Source organism: Triticum aestivum, chromosome 7D (genome assembly GCF_018294505.1).
Source record: "Triticum aestivum cultivar Chinese Spring chromosome 7D, IWGSC CS RefSeq v2.1, whole genome shotgun sequence".
Lineage (NCBI taxonomy): Eukaryota > Viridiplantae > Streptophyta > Magnoliopsida > Poales > Poaceae > Triticum > Triticum aestivum.
Genome location: NC_057814.1, coordinates 568,836,049 through 568,849,437, shown reverse-complemented (window position 1 = coordinate 568,849,437; position 13,389 = coordinate 568,836,049). Strand labels below are relative to the sequence as shown.

At 45.1% G+C, this 13,389-nt stretch overlaps 1 long non-coding RNA gene across 4 annotated transcripts; it reads left to right on the top strand.

The window, feature by feature from the left end:
• Nucleotides 1–10,193: 10,193 nt before the first annotated feature.
• Nucleotides 10,194–12,560, top strand: LOC123167906 (uncharacterized). Of its 4 annotated transcripts, none has more exons than XR_006484135.1 (6): nucleotides 10,194–10,249; nucleotides 10,413–10,574; nucleotides 10,679–10,746; nucleotides 11,007–11,135; nucleotides 11,319–11,411; nucleotides 12,233–12,560. It is a non-coding gene; the product is annotated as an uncharacterized lncRNA (long non-coding RNA). The 4 variants fall into 4 exon arrangements; XR_006484137.1 differs by having other exon boundaries at nucleotides 11,000–11,135; XR_006484138.1 differs by having other exon boundaries at nucleotides 10,925–11,135.
• The last annotated feature ends 829 nt before the right edge of the window (nucleotides 12,561–13,389 follow it).

The window sequence follows — 13,389 nt, the reverse complement described above, 5'->3', positions numbered from 1 at the left end:
GGAGAGAGCGATCTTGTAGGGCGCCAGGGGGCATGGATGGCCGCCCCGTGGCCATCGGCGCCGTGTACGGTCGCCCTGCGTCCACGAGCGCCCGATGAACAGAGGAAGGAGAAGGCGCCGGTGATGGGCTGGGCCGGCTCCTGTAGCGAGCAGGCCTAAGTGCACCATGCACTTAGGCCTTTTCTCTTTTTTTGTTTTTCTTTTGTTTAAAAACAGAGAAAGAAAGGAAGTTAATTGGGCATCCAAATATCTTAAATAAATTATGGAACTGGGCCCATAAAATCCAAGGCTTTTTTAGCCAGTGCCACAAAAAGTTTGGAGGCCAGGGGATGTCATTTACATTTTTCACAATTAAAATGACATTCAAAAATGCTGAAGTTGTAATGAAATAATTGCTACTGTCCATCTTAGCTCAATGGTGATGTTGTTTTCCTTAACAATTAAATGTTATGGAATTTTGGCTAAATGATACATTTTTCTAGCAAGTTTTGTGCAACTTCAAATTTCACTTTGAATTTGAATATAATTCAGAGAAAGGACTTGAGTTGAGATATTATCCCAACATGATTAAGCTTTGTAAATCAAGATGACTTGGCACTGATCGTAAGGGATTACTGTAGTGTGATGCTGGGGATGTTACAAATCTCCTCCACTACAAGAAATCTCGTCCCGAGATTTAAGAGGTGGAGTAAGGGGAAAGACTCGGGAAGGACGGAGCTCAACACAAGATAGGTACGTGGGGACTATGTCAGTGAACGTGGCATAGAGGCATCTCTCAAGTTGAAATTCAAGAAAGTTATCGAGAGGAAGGTGAGGTGTAATAAGAAGCTTCAACCTGGTAGACAATCATTTGTTGCCTGAAACAAGGGGTGAAAGGGGTTCAGAGCAATGGGAATAAGTATTGCGTCTGATACAGAATAGATCGCCTCTCGGAAGGCGGCTCGAGATTTTCATATGAAGCCAAGCGTGAGAAATAACCTTAGAAACAAGGGTGTACAGGAGAGTCAGGTTTTGATCTTGTGGAACTGTGGGTTATGGGCCCACCATGTGGGTTAAAAGCATGAAGGGGCTAACATCTTGAACGGTCATGATAGCAAGGCAGGTCAGAGGATAGCCTGTCAGTTATGTTGGCAACAAAGTTTGATACCAAGGGCGTGGGATGAAGAGAGCCATTTTCCTGCTCGTAAGACGAGGCGGACCAATAGGCAAAGTTCTCGCCCATGGGTGGTTACCGGAATGTCATCAACAATAGTAACATGGTCTTACTGACAGAGTTGTACACCGAGGTGCTTACTTAAGCAGGGATTTATCTCTGCTCAGACAAGTTAGATTACAAGAAAGGTGAAACAAAACAATGGAAAGGAAAATGTGATTATTATGATAATCAGACCAATGGAAAGGAAAGGTGTTTATACCCAAGTATTAGAGTATAACTTTCCCAAGGAAAGGCAGAGCATGATAGGGCTCCAAGTATTAAACCATTTAGACAAAGGGGCAAGGAATTTATGAGGTTTACCCATACAACGGTGTTTGGATACTTGATCAAGAACAGTTAGCATTGCGCTCCCAATGTTCTTGTTGATGACCGGAGTACCACATACATGCTTCGGGATAGTGTTGACATGGTCATCAGGGAAAGGTCAGACTTCGAATACACAAAGGATCCATCGGAACAACTTATAAAATAAGTCATACAATTTCAGCAAGAAAATGATGATTTTGTGTCTGGCGGGCTCAGGAACAATTCATCGAGGGGGCAAGGATGGTATTTCTCATCATGAATTCGACTGATATCCTGGAACAACTCAGAATGTTGGTGATGATCACGACACATTTGTCGAGAGATTTCATGAAGATGTAACCGATCGGCGATGACATCAAGTCAAAGGAATGATGAAGCGAAAGGTTATTGGAACCATGGAAACAACACAAACTCGAAATCAAGCTTGCTGTTCCAGGCAAAAAATGATAAGACAAGGAAGATCGATGTAAGCTTAGCTCATTGTCGGAAATTGTGCTCCGGGAAGAAGGACCAGGTAGCACAGTTAAAAATTTTAGTACGATAATCATATAGCTGATCAGGCTAGGAATGACTTGAAGGATTATTAAACTCGTAAACAACAAAAATTACTTAGAGTTATAGAATCGGAGTGTGGAATTGATTCACTTATCGGCGTTCTCGAGTGACTAACAACTCAAAACCCAGGGAAATCTGAAATCGATGAGAAGCAATACCAGATGAAGAGTCGTAGGAAGCAAAACGGTTCTTTGTTATTCTCGAGATACCGGAGGGTAATACTCGATGGGAGATCAAAATAGAGGTTGCGAAGATGCATTTATCTACAGAAGACAAGTGCTTTAACTTGTCTGAGAAATGGAATCAAAGGGGAACAATCATGGCCAGAACCACGGCTGCAAAGGATCAAATCCTAGATATAAGATGATCTTATACCAAGGGGATAATTAATTTTAAGAGAAGCTTCCATGATAAGATCTACATCGTGTCCATGGGCATGAACACAAAGTTCAAGGTCGACTCCCACTTCTTCAATGCATATCATTTCATTTACTTCTCGCTTTCGATGAAGTTGTAGTGTTGAAATGTTATCTGGCAAAACACCAGAAGAGTAAGACTCGTTAAAACTCTTGGGCTCAAACGGATTAGGGGAGACATAGGTTCAACCCATAGGGGCATCTTAGGAACTTATTCCACAAACTTCGGAAGTAAACAACACAAGCTCGAAAGCAGAGCATGGTTGACAAAAAGAGAGGATGCAATTTACCAAAGGCATTATGTATCTGGGAAAGAACTTCACGAGGTTCTTTGAATATGAAGGACACTGTCGGATGATAATCTAATAATGGATCCGGCGATCCACAACGGAGCTGATGTGAGTATCGGTATTCAATCGGAAGAAGGAATAATGCAGAGGCATCGGTTTTTGGAAATATCTGATAATTCCAAAGCTTAAATGCATAGGAATTATGATTTCCAATTCGGGGGATCAGAACCAGGTGCTCTAATCAAAAGATAAGCAAGTTGAAAAGACATAGATCGACAATCATTCATGGTTTGATTTGCCGAGAACCAGCTCATGTCCGGAATGGAGTCTGAGCCAGAAGGAAAAATAATTACCAGGGAATAACTAATGAGTGTGTGCATTCACGCACATGTCGAATCAATAGGATAAGAATGACAATCTCAAAGGAGTTCAATGAATATTGTTAGACATATGGAATTAACCATAATGCAAGAAGATAAGGAAGAACAGGAGCAATAGGCTACTGGGGATTATCGGAAGAACGAATAGTATCCCAAGGAATTTGTGAAACACATAAACAACTGGGGATGAACGGATCCCCGGTAAGTGTGAGGAATTATTCACACATGTATTCATGTGGAATAGGAGCTGCAAGGCAGCAGGTACAAAGGATTCTCAGAATATCCGAAGTATTTCAGGGTATCTTGTAATAACAAGAATAATTGGAAATGAAGGTATGGACGACAAGTGTATGCAGCTATCCTTAGGGATTTATCGGTGATATGGAATTGCAACGGCGAAGGCACAAGGGTTTTGGAGAAACATCAGAGAGTATCTTCAAAATCTTCTGGTGCAGCAAGCGATCATCTGGACTGAAGGGGCTCTCCGGGAGAAGTATTTTCGAGAACATAAGGTTAGATTTTAGCAAAATCATTTAACCCGAATAGAAGAGAGATCAGAATCCCAGAGTATAGACGAGGAATAAAAGATCGTAATACCACCCAATTGGTAACGTGGGCCCGTAAGCCACGCAGCCATGTTAGTAAAACCGTTTTCAAGTACTGGACTCAACTTCGGCCAAAGAGTTGGAAGGGGGCTACCTACAGGAACTTGGCTCTGATACCAACTTGTGACGCCCTCGATTCAATCGTACACTAATCATACACGCAAATGTGTATGATCAAGATCAAGGACTCACAGGAAGATATCACAACACAACTCTAGACACAAATAAAATAATACAAGCTTTATATTATAAGCCATGGGCCTCGAGGGCTTGAATACATAAGCTCGAATACACAAGAGTCAGCGGAAGCAATAATAACTGAGTACAGACATGAGTTAGACAAGTTTGCCTTAAGAAGGCTAGCACAAAAGTAGCAACGATCGAAAAGGCAAGGCCTCCTGCCTGGGAGCCTCCTAACTACTCCTGGTCGTCAGTGGTCACCACATAGTAGTAGGCATCGGTGGTGGCATCTGGCTCCTGGGCTCCGACATCTGGTTGCATCAACCGGAAAGAAGAAGAAAGGGGGAAGCAAAGCAACCGTGAGTACTCATCCAAAGTACTCGCAAGCAAGGATCTACACTACATATGCATCGGTGTCAATGAAAATGGTAGTATATGTGGACTGAACTGCAGAATGCTAGAAGAGAAGGGGAAAGCCTAGCCTATCGAAGACTAGCATCTTCTGGAAACCACCATCTTGCAGCAGCAGGAGGGAGTAGAGTAGCATAAAGTAAAGTAGTAGTAGTGTTATCAACCTCGGCCAGAGATCCTTTCTCGACACCCCGTGAGAAAGCAATCCCAGAGCCATACTATCCAGATATCATCACAATCCATTACTCATCACAAGTATCCAATTCTAATTGTATCGATCGGGATACAACTCCAAGTGTCCGTTACCGTAGGACAGACTATGGATAGATGTTTTCTTCCCTGGAGGGGTGCACCAACTTACCCACCACGCTCGATTAACTCCGGCCGGACACACTTTCCTGGGTCATGCCCGGCCTCGGCCAAACAATACGCCGCAACCCGACTTAGGCTTAATAGAGAGGTCAGCACGCCAGACTAAACCTATGCCCCCAGGGGTCATGGGCCATCGCTCCGGAAACTCATGCACGTTGCGTGGGCGGCCGGTGAGCAGACCTAGCTACCTCCTTAAAAAGGTAGGAGCTTACCAGTCCAACCTGGCGCGCGCCGCTCAGTCGCTGACGTCTATTAAGCTTCGGCTGATGCATACGACGCAGAACGCCCATACTATGCCCACGTGATGGTTAGTGCTATCAGGCTAGAGGCCCCTCGGATCAAATATCCAAATCGTAGTAGATTAGGAGCACGCGGTAACAAGCAGAGACTAACGAAAGATGTGACCCCGTTGCCCCATCTCGAGGACTTGCGGCAAGGGCTAGGAATGCCCGGCCATGCCTCGTACTTATCTCGCGGGCACCCTCCAGGTCAACCCGTCTCCACATCACTCGCGGGTACCCCTCAGGGTCGACCCGCCTTTCCAAGTAACAGTGGTAAAGTCCAAGTATCCATGTGTCCAAACATCAAGGGGAAAACCCGAGGAATCACCCCCAATGAATTCCACTCGATGTAATCATCAAGGTGAACGTAAGAGGAACCACCCCCGAGGTTCACACTTGAGTGGTTGCACGACAGAGTCGTATCGGAAGTGGTTAAGGCGGAATCACCCCCGATGACTATGACCGAATAGCTACACTATAGGGTTAACATCAGAAGTGCTATAGAGGTCTCACCCTCGGCATTCGATAGTAACCCAGTAGTGTCGAGCAACTAAGGGGAAAGTGATGTGCGGTGCCGGGGCCTGGTCTTCGATCCTGTTGATCGGGTCTTCAATGATGAAGCAGGGGCAACAAGGACAAGGTGGGGGTCACTGATGGATCACTAGCCAACCTATACTAAGCAGTTTAGGATAAGCAGGTAAGGTAACAATAAGCAGGTTACAAAAGCAGGCTATGCATCAGAATAGGAGCAAACGATAACAGTAGCAAAATCTAATGCAAGCATGAGAGCATGGAATGGGCGATATCGGGATGATCAAAGGGGGGGCTTGCCTGGTTGCTCGGCTGAAAAGGAAGAAGTGTCGTCGTAGACGTAGTCGATCACAGGCGCAACATCAGTCTCGGGGTCTACCGAAGAGAAGAGGGGGAAAACAATAAATATAAAGCAAACAAAGCATCATAAAGCATAACATGGCAATACGCGGTGCTAGAGGTGAACTAACGCGGTACTACACGTTGAAGACGGAGAGAGAAAACATCCGGAGGGGTTTTCCTGGTGTTAGGCATTTTCCGGACAGATGAAAGAGAGGGGAAAGTTCCATGTTCAGCATGCTAGGAGCATGTGACAGATGAACGGACCACGCATTCGGATTCGTTCGATTTTTCTAAGCAACTTTCATGTAGAAAACATTTTCATCCGAGGTACGATTTATTTTAAGTGACTTTCTAAAGTTTAAAGGATTTTTTAATTTAATTAATTCGAATTATAAACAGTGAAATGTTTTTTAAACTCAGCAGGGGCTAGTCACACTCAATGACATGTGGGGTCAAGGAGCTGGGTTGACTCAGTCAACACCTTTACTAGTCAACCAATGAACAGTGCATTGGGCCCTACTTGTCATTGGCACAAACTATTAACTAGGCTTTTAAATAAAAGGGGCCACATGTCATCTGTACATAGACTATTCTAGCCATTAATTAACACCTAGTTGAACATATAAAGCCTCCTAGGGTACCCGGTTAACCAGCGCCATCGCGGTTTGAAATTGATCCTGCGCGTTCGATTGGCCTCGCTGGCTGCGGTAACAGTGGTTCTCGTCGGACTGGTAAAGATCCCGCCGCCCGTTTTCCTGTACGTCCGGTGATAGGCCCAGGAGCAGCTGAGAGTGGGCCACGCTTGCGCGTGGGGCAGCCTTGCAGCGACACGCTTGTTGCTTGTTTCTGTCGATGAAAAGCAGGGGCGGGGCGGTTGTGGGCTGTGGCCAATGGGTCGTGGGTGTCCTGCTCGCCAATCGCGATCTGGAAAAAGAAACCCTACACCCACGAGCCAATCCCGCAGCCGCCTCCCCCGCTTCCTCCGCAATCCCGCAGCCGCCTCCCCCCGCGCCTCGCTCCGCAACCGCCTCCCCCGCATCCTCCGCGCCTCTCCCTGTGCCACCCATCTCCGCCTCCTCTCCCATCTCCTCCCTGCTGCTCCTGGCCATCGCACCCTCGCCATTGACGATTTATGCGGCCAACAGCGAGCGCCGGTGAGCGACCGGGAGGCCGCCACCTCTCCTGGCCTCCTCCCAGAGGTTCCCGATCTGGAGCGGCGAGGCCAACCCCCTCTTCACACGCAGGTGATCCCCTCTTCCCTCAGTTCCCTCTCTCTCTCTCTCTTCCCTGACCCTCTCAATGGCCAGAGGGGCGACGGGGTGGATCGGGCGGCGGTGATGTCAGAGCTCGAGGCAGACATGGCGGAGCTCGGGCTGGAGCGCTCACGGGATGGAGGTGCTCAGGCTAGAGGCAGGGGAGGACGCCCTACGGGCGAGCTGGAGGTGGAGGCGGTGAGAGCCCTCTCCCCATATCTCATTTTCTCCATTTCTTTCCCTCCAACATCTCACTACTGCTCCTGTATGGAACAACAAAGGGGATGGGAAGAGGCCTGGAGTTGCTCAGCATCTGTTCTGTCAACCTGCAAGGTTACAATTTTCTTGCTCTTATCCTGTTCGATAAAATGGCTGTGGGCTAAACATTGTTTTTTTTGTTTCCTTGCCTGTCCAGGTGGTTTGCTCGACCACTCACCGTCGGTTCTGTCAATATGCAAGGTTAGACATTTCTTGCTCTTGTCCTGATCAATAAAATGGTTGTGGGCTAAATCATTTTTTTGGTTTCCATGCCTGTCCATGTGCTTTGCTCAATCGCTCACCGTCGATTCCATCAATCTGCAGGCTTAGATATTTTCTTGCTCTTATAATGTTTGACAAAATGTCTGTGGGCTAAATCATTGTATTTTTTTGGTTCCTTGCCTGTCCAGGTGATTTGCTCGATCCGTCGCTGTTGGTTCTGTCAAACTGCAAGGTGAGATGTGCTCTCATATGCCCCCTTACTTCGTTGGTTCTTTCTATTGCAAGAAGGTGCAACTTTGTTTGCTCACGGTTGCCCTGGTGGTTCGCTTCCTCCTTGCTTATTGGAGAAGATATTTGTACATTTTGGTCTATGTGCATGCTTGTGTGCTATCGTCGGTTTTCAGTGCCCTGCAGTGCCAATTTAGGTTGGTTCTTGGGTGGAACCAATATGATTGCTGCTTACTGATTGGTAGGCATGGTGACTGTTTGCGTTAGTGCTTTGGAAAGTATGTGTGTAGTGGGTAGTGGTTGTTGCTTCGTGATGAAGGCAAGGCCGTCTACTTACGCTAATATTTAATCTGTGTGCTTCATAATGAAATTACCACCTGCTCATTTTTATGTATGTGCCACCCAATGGTTGCTCGTGCCTAATTATATGGATGATGGGCATATGCATGCTTGCTCTGTGGGTTATCTGCTTGTTGTTTTTATGCATCTTCTCTTGATTAATTTTTTTTCCTTATTGCCCACTGATTCCGTCTATAACACGCTGCTAGGTTCTTCGTTCAGCTGGATTGTAGGTTGGCTCCAGTCCTTGACCAGTTCTTCTGCAAGGAGAGTTTCAGTGCTCAGCATATTGCAGTCATTGCAGCAGCGAGTTTTATGAACCACCTCAATGGAGGGGACATAGTCAATGACAATCTCCTCCCATTTAATTAGATGGTCTGCCAGTTTCTTCCTGTAGATAGTATCACAATGATGCGATTCATATGTTTATAATTCTTTTCTAACATTACATGTTCTTGTAGTCATTCATTTTGAAACCACGGAGGCCATCGCATTATGCATTGGTTAGACTAGGTAATTTCTGTTAAGGCTATAATTTTTCTATCAATATGCCAAGATCGACTGTTCGCCTCACCTTTATTCTGCAAATGCCAAAATGTCCAGAACATAAATTTCAAGCTTTTAGACCTTACATATGTTATGAACTTATGAAGTTATGATATATGTCTAAATTCAGCTGGATCTTTAATTAAATCCTGAATTATAGATGTTTTATCCTTTTCTACATCTGAGTATACACTAATTAGTTAAACCTTTTCTTCTCCGGATCTGCATTCCACTTGTACTAATTGCCAGATTATATATGTGTTTGTGTTAATTCTTAATTAAAATTAGACCTAGCTGTATATACTACAAAATTTGTTAAACTTGCGCTGGGCAGGTTTCCATGATGAGTTTGTAGCCTTTATGAAGTTGATGCCGCTTGTTTTCTGTAATCATTGCTCATTTTCGTCTCCATAGCAAAAAATTTGATTCTTGCATCTAACCCTGATCCTGATGGTGCAGCTCACTGTTTTTTCTCTTGCCATCATCTCCAATAGTGTCGAGTCCCCTTCCTGGCGCCAATTGCAACACATATCTCCTTTGACTGATTAGCCATTGTTTCCTACAGCCGGTTTAGTTTTGTCTCGAACATCCGTTTTCTTTGAGATTTTTTTTGTCGTGTGCTGATTATTTAGACATCCTCGCTGCCACCACAACCTATCCAAGCAAGCAACAGATCGAGGAGGACAGAGGCACGGCGCGACGACGACCGTGGCATGGATCAAGAGCATGCTCATGGGCTCATGGCCTGGGAGCGAATCGGGCATCCTGGATCATGACGGAAGCTGGAAGCCGCGGGGGCTGCCCGAAGAAGAGGGCGACGAATCGGGGGTGGAAGGGGGTGTGTCTGTGGTTATCGCCTTCCAAGACGACGCGACTTGATGATTTAGATTCGCCTTCCGAGACGATGCGACGCGGCAATTCAGATTTCTCTCCTTCCTCGCCTCAACGACATGCTCTGCTTCTCTAGCTTGTAGGTTGTGGCCTTTCTCTTCTCCTCTTGTTTCCTTGCATTCTGATCAAGCCATGATGCATATTGCCTCTGGTTTGCTTATGTGAGTGTTCTTCTATACCGAAAATTTGATTTGCTTGTTTTTCACTTCTTTAGGGGTATGAGGAGAGAGCTCTATTGTTTGCAGCGGCTGCATCATTTTGACAAGTGATATGATTGATCTTTGCTATGTGGACCAATGGCATGATCTGTACCTAAGGTTGGAGATGCTGAATTCGGTAAGAAAAAGATGACAACCATTTGCTTGTTTTTCACTTCTTTAGGGATATGAGGAGAAAGCTCTATTGTTAGTCAGCTACTTTCATTTAGGATGATTAATTATTTGCATGAAGGTTCAGAGAATGGCCTTTATTGCCTTACAATCCAACTGGTAAACAGAACAGTGCCTTACATAAGCACTAATGGCGATCTTATATACTTATATGTATATGTTTTCTTTATGCAGAACACGTGAGAAATCACTGATGTGCATGGCTGGCAGCTTTCGCACGAAGAAGTAAAATTGGCAGGTGCTTTTCTCTACTTTCTAATATTATCCATATATCACAGGGCAATGATAGTTAGTTTTAGCAGGGGTTAGTGGTTCATCGTAATTTTTCTAGCTTCTTTTGTCCTTCAAATGATACAGAAGGCAGTCAAGTTCCATCCTCTAATTTCTTGTGATCTTTGTAGGACCAATTAGGATGCATACCTGAAGGAGTGAATCTACTGGTTCAGCTGAAAATTGATCTCTATTTGGTTTCTGATTTTGCGTTTGGTTTTGCCGTCCGCTCGTCCTTGGTATGCTCATCCATCTTGGCTGCTCTGCTTGCCTGCTTCTCCTCTCTAACTCAGGTAAATGGACCGTTCTTTAATTTGTTTGGGAACGACTCTTCTTTTACCTGTCTATTCCATAGCATGCCGGTCCACTGACCACTTCATGTCCATTTATTTATTAGGTTCTGCGATCTCTTGTGTTGCTGCATCGTGATCTTCTGCTTTGTTGCATCTCTGTTCTGTCATCGAGGTTTGCTTGCTTTCTGTCTAGCTAAAATGCATATTTCCTTTCCTGTACGTGTTGTCATGGTGTTTAAATTGCTGATCATTTTAATTTTCTGGATCCGGCATGCCATCGTGTATTGTTCGGCCTCGTCCCGCTTATATGTCATGCTTGTGTGTGAGCAGAATGTGTCCGCTTATTTCAGTCGTTATACATGTTTTGGAGGTCGTGGTGGCGGCGTAGTGTGGTGTGCTTTATGACGCTTTCGAATCTGTGTGAGGTTGCAGAGGACGTGTCTGTACTTGCTGGGGTAGAATTCAAATTGTGAGGGATGGTTGTGCTCGGATTTGGTCGCTGCTGGTCGGTTCTTGACTTCAGCGCATGAAAACCTGCAACTGCTATCAAGCGAACCATAGGTAACTAAACTTCTGATTTGGTGATGTAGACATAGATCTAGCTGATCCCAATTGCTGGAGTATTTTAGTTCTATTGATTTGTAGCATCTATATTATTAGATATACACTTACGGATGTGCTTCTTTAGTGTGCCTTCTCTCATCTCACATTAAATTGTTTTGTTGTTCTAAATAATTGCTGCAGGAGGGAGCAGCAGGCATAGAAGAAATCGCAAGCCAATTTTGCTCAGCTGTAGCATCTTCCACTGACAATAAGTCTGCACAGTAGCCCGGTGAGGTTTGTTCTTTCATTTAAAAACATAAGTCTTCCAGTTGCTCTCTACTCGTTGGTAAAAATGCATAATGAATTTCCTTTATAAATACCCAGCTGAAGAATACCTTAGTTAAATCAATCAATAGTGAGTTGTATTACTAGAGAGTAGAGACGTAAGAAAACGCCCTTAGGAGTGACACTCTACGTGGTTACCTTCTTAGTCCCAGCTATTGATATCATACTGAGATCACACTCTGCCAAGCGGAATGTTTGTTTCTATGTACTTCTGGATGCTAATTTACCGTTCTTGATTTTCGTGGGGATATTCCTTCATTATTTGGTTACCTGTCAATGCTCGGTCCTATTTCCCACCTTGTGCTTTGACTTCTTGCATTTTTTCCATCTAAGTTATTAGGCTACTGCTGCCTGGTTTGCGCATGATGAACCACTAATTATGATGCACTGCTGGCTGGTCTGCCTTTTTTATGCTTTTTTAGTGACAACCTTCAGACTTAATGTTTATTACTTCATTTCAGAGTTTTAAATTAAGACATCGCGGTCAATTTATATAGTAGTCTTCTGAAGTTTTACCTTCCCTTTGTCATATTGGCTTGATCAAATCAATGGGAAGCCAGCATTACTTTGATGTACTGGCCTACAGTCTTATTAAGTACTCCCTCTTCAAACTAATACAAGACCTTTTAGATCACTACTTACCTTTTAGATCACTAAAATAGTGATCTAAAAGGTCTTACACATCTTAGCGCACATTTAACTACTTTATTTGTTGTACTATTGTGGATGTACCGCAGAATAAAGCAGTCCTCCATTTTTCTTCTCTGCAGGCTGATGTTCTTGCTCAGTATAAGCCAACAATGGAGAAACTGACCAAGCTATCTTTCATGATCAGTTACACGCCAAGCCTATATTTTTGCTGCTTCTACATGTTGCTATGATGGCCATTCAGCCCATTTTCTTGAACCTGCATTGCAACGAGAGATCTGGGCAGCTTCTTTGTGGCTTCCAAACTTGAAATGTTTGTTTGGAAGTTAGTGTAGTTTTTTTGTTGTGGATTCACAGCTTCTCACATGTACCGTCCTCTTAGATCTTCAGATTTCCAAAGAAACTAAATGAAGATATAGTGGTATGGTCTCAATAGTACAACTTAAAGCCTTCCATGCCTTATATTTTCTCTAAAATTTGCTCTTGAAGAATCATGTATCTATGTTAGGTCCGGTAAGAAAAGGCGGCTTCCAAGTAGAGGATGCGGGAGTGTTGGCAATATTTGGTTTTCAACTTGGGTGTCTAAATATTCTTACAATACTTGGCTCCCTCCCGGCCTTTGCGCCATTGGCGCAACGAGTCATCTAGTAGTACTAATCTAAGCAAGGGCCGGCCACGTGCACGACGCACATACACAGCACACACAAGTTAGTAGGCTAGGAGTTATTAACATAAGATGTCATTTTGTGATTTTTGTAGGATTTAATCTATTCATCAAATGGATTTGGTCCAGTGGGATAAAATGAAGTTTGTCATGTATACATTCCACTCATATTATTTTTAGGCCTGTTAGTAGTTGTTTAACCGCTGATCAGAGGCTGTCAAGGGGGTTAGTCATTGTGGAAATAGGAAAGCTAGCAACATGTACAGTAGCTAGTAGCAGTGCATGTAGAGGAGCGATGGGCAGAGCCATGGCGCGGGCGATGCAGTGGCGGGGAGCGCGCGGCCGGCGCAGTGTGGTTCACGGCCAGGACGGCGGTGCGCTGGGAGCGGAGCCGCGTGGGCGGGGCGCCACGGCCAGGCGAGGGCCGGCGTGGCTGAAGATAGTAGCAGCAGCAAAACGGAGCGGGCAGTGGCAGCAAGTGCAGGGGCGGCGGCGAAACAGCGGGGCAACGGCAGCGGGGAGCGGGAGGCAACGGCAGCGGGGAGCGGGAGGCAACGGCGGCAGGCGCAGGGCGTGCGCCGGGGTGCGGGAGGGCCGCAGGCGGCGCGCAGTGAC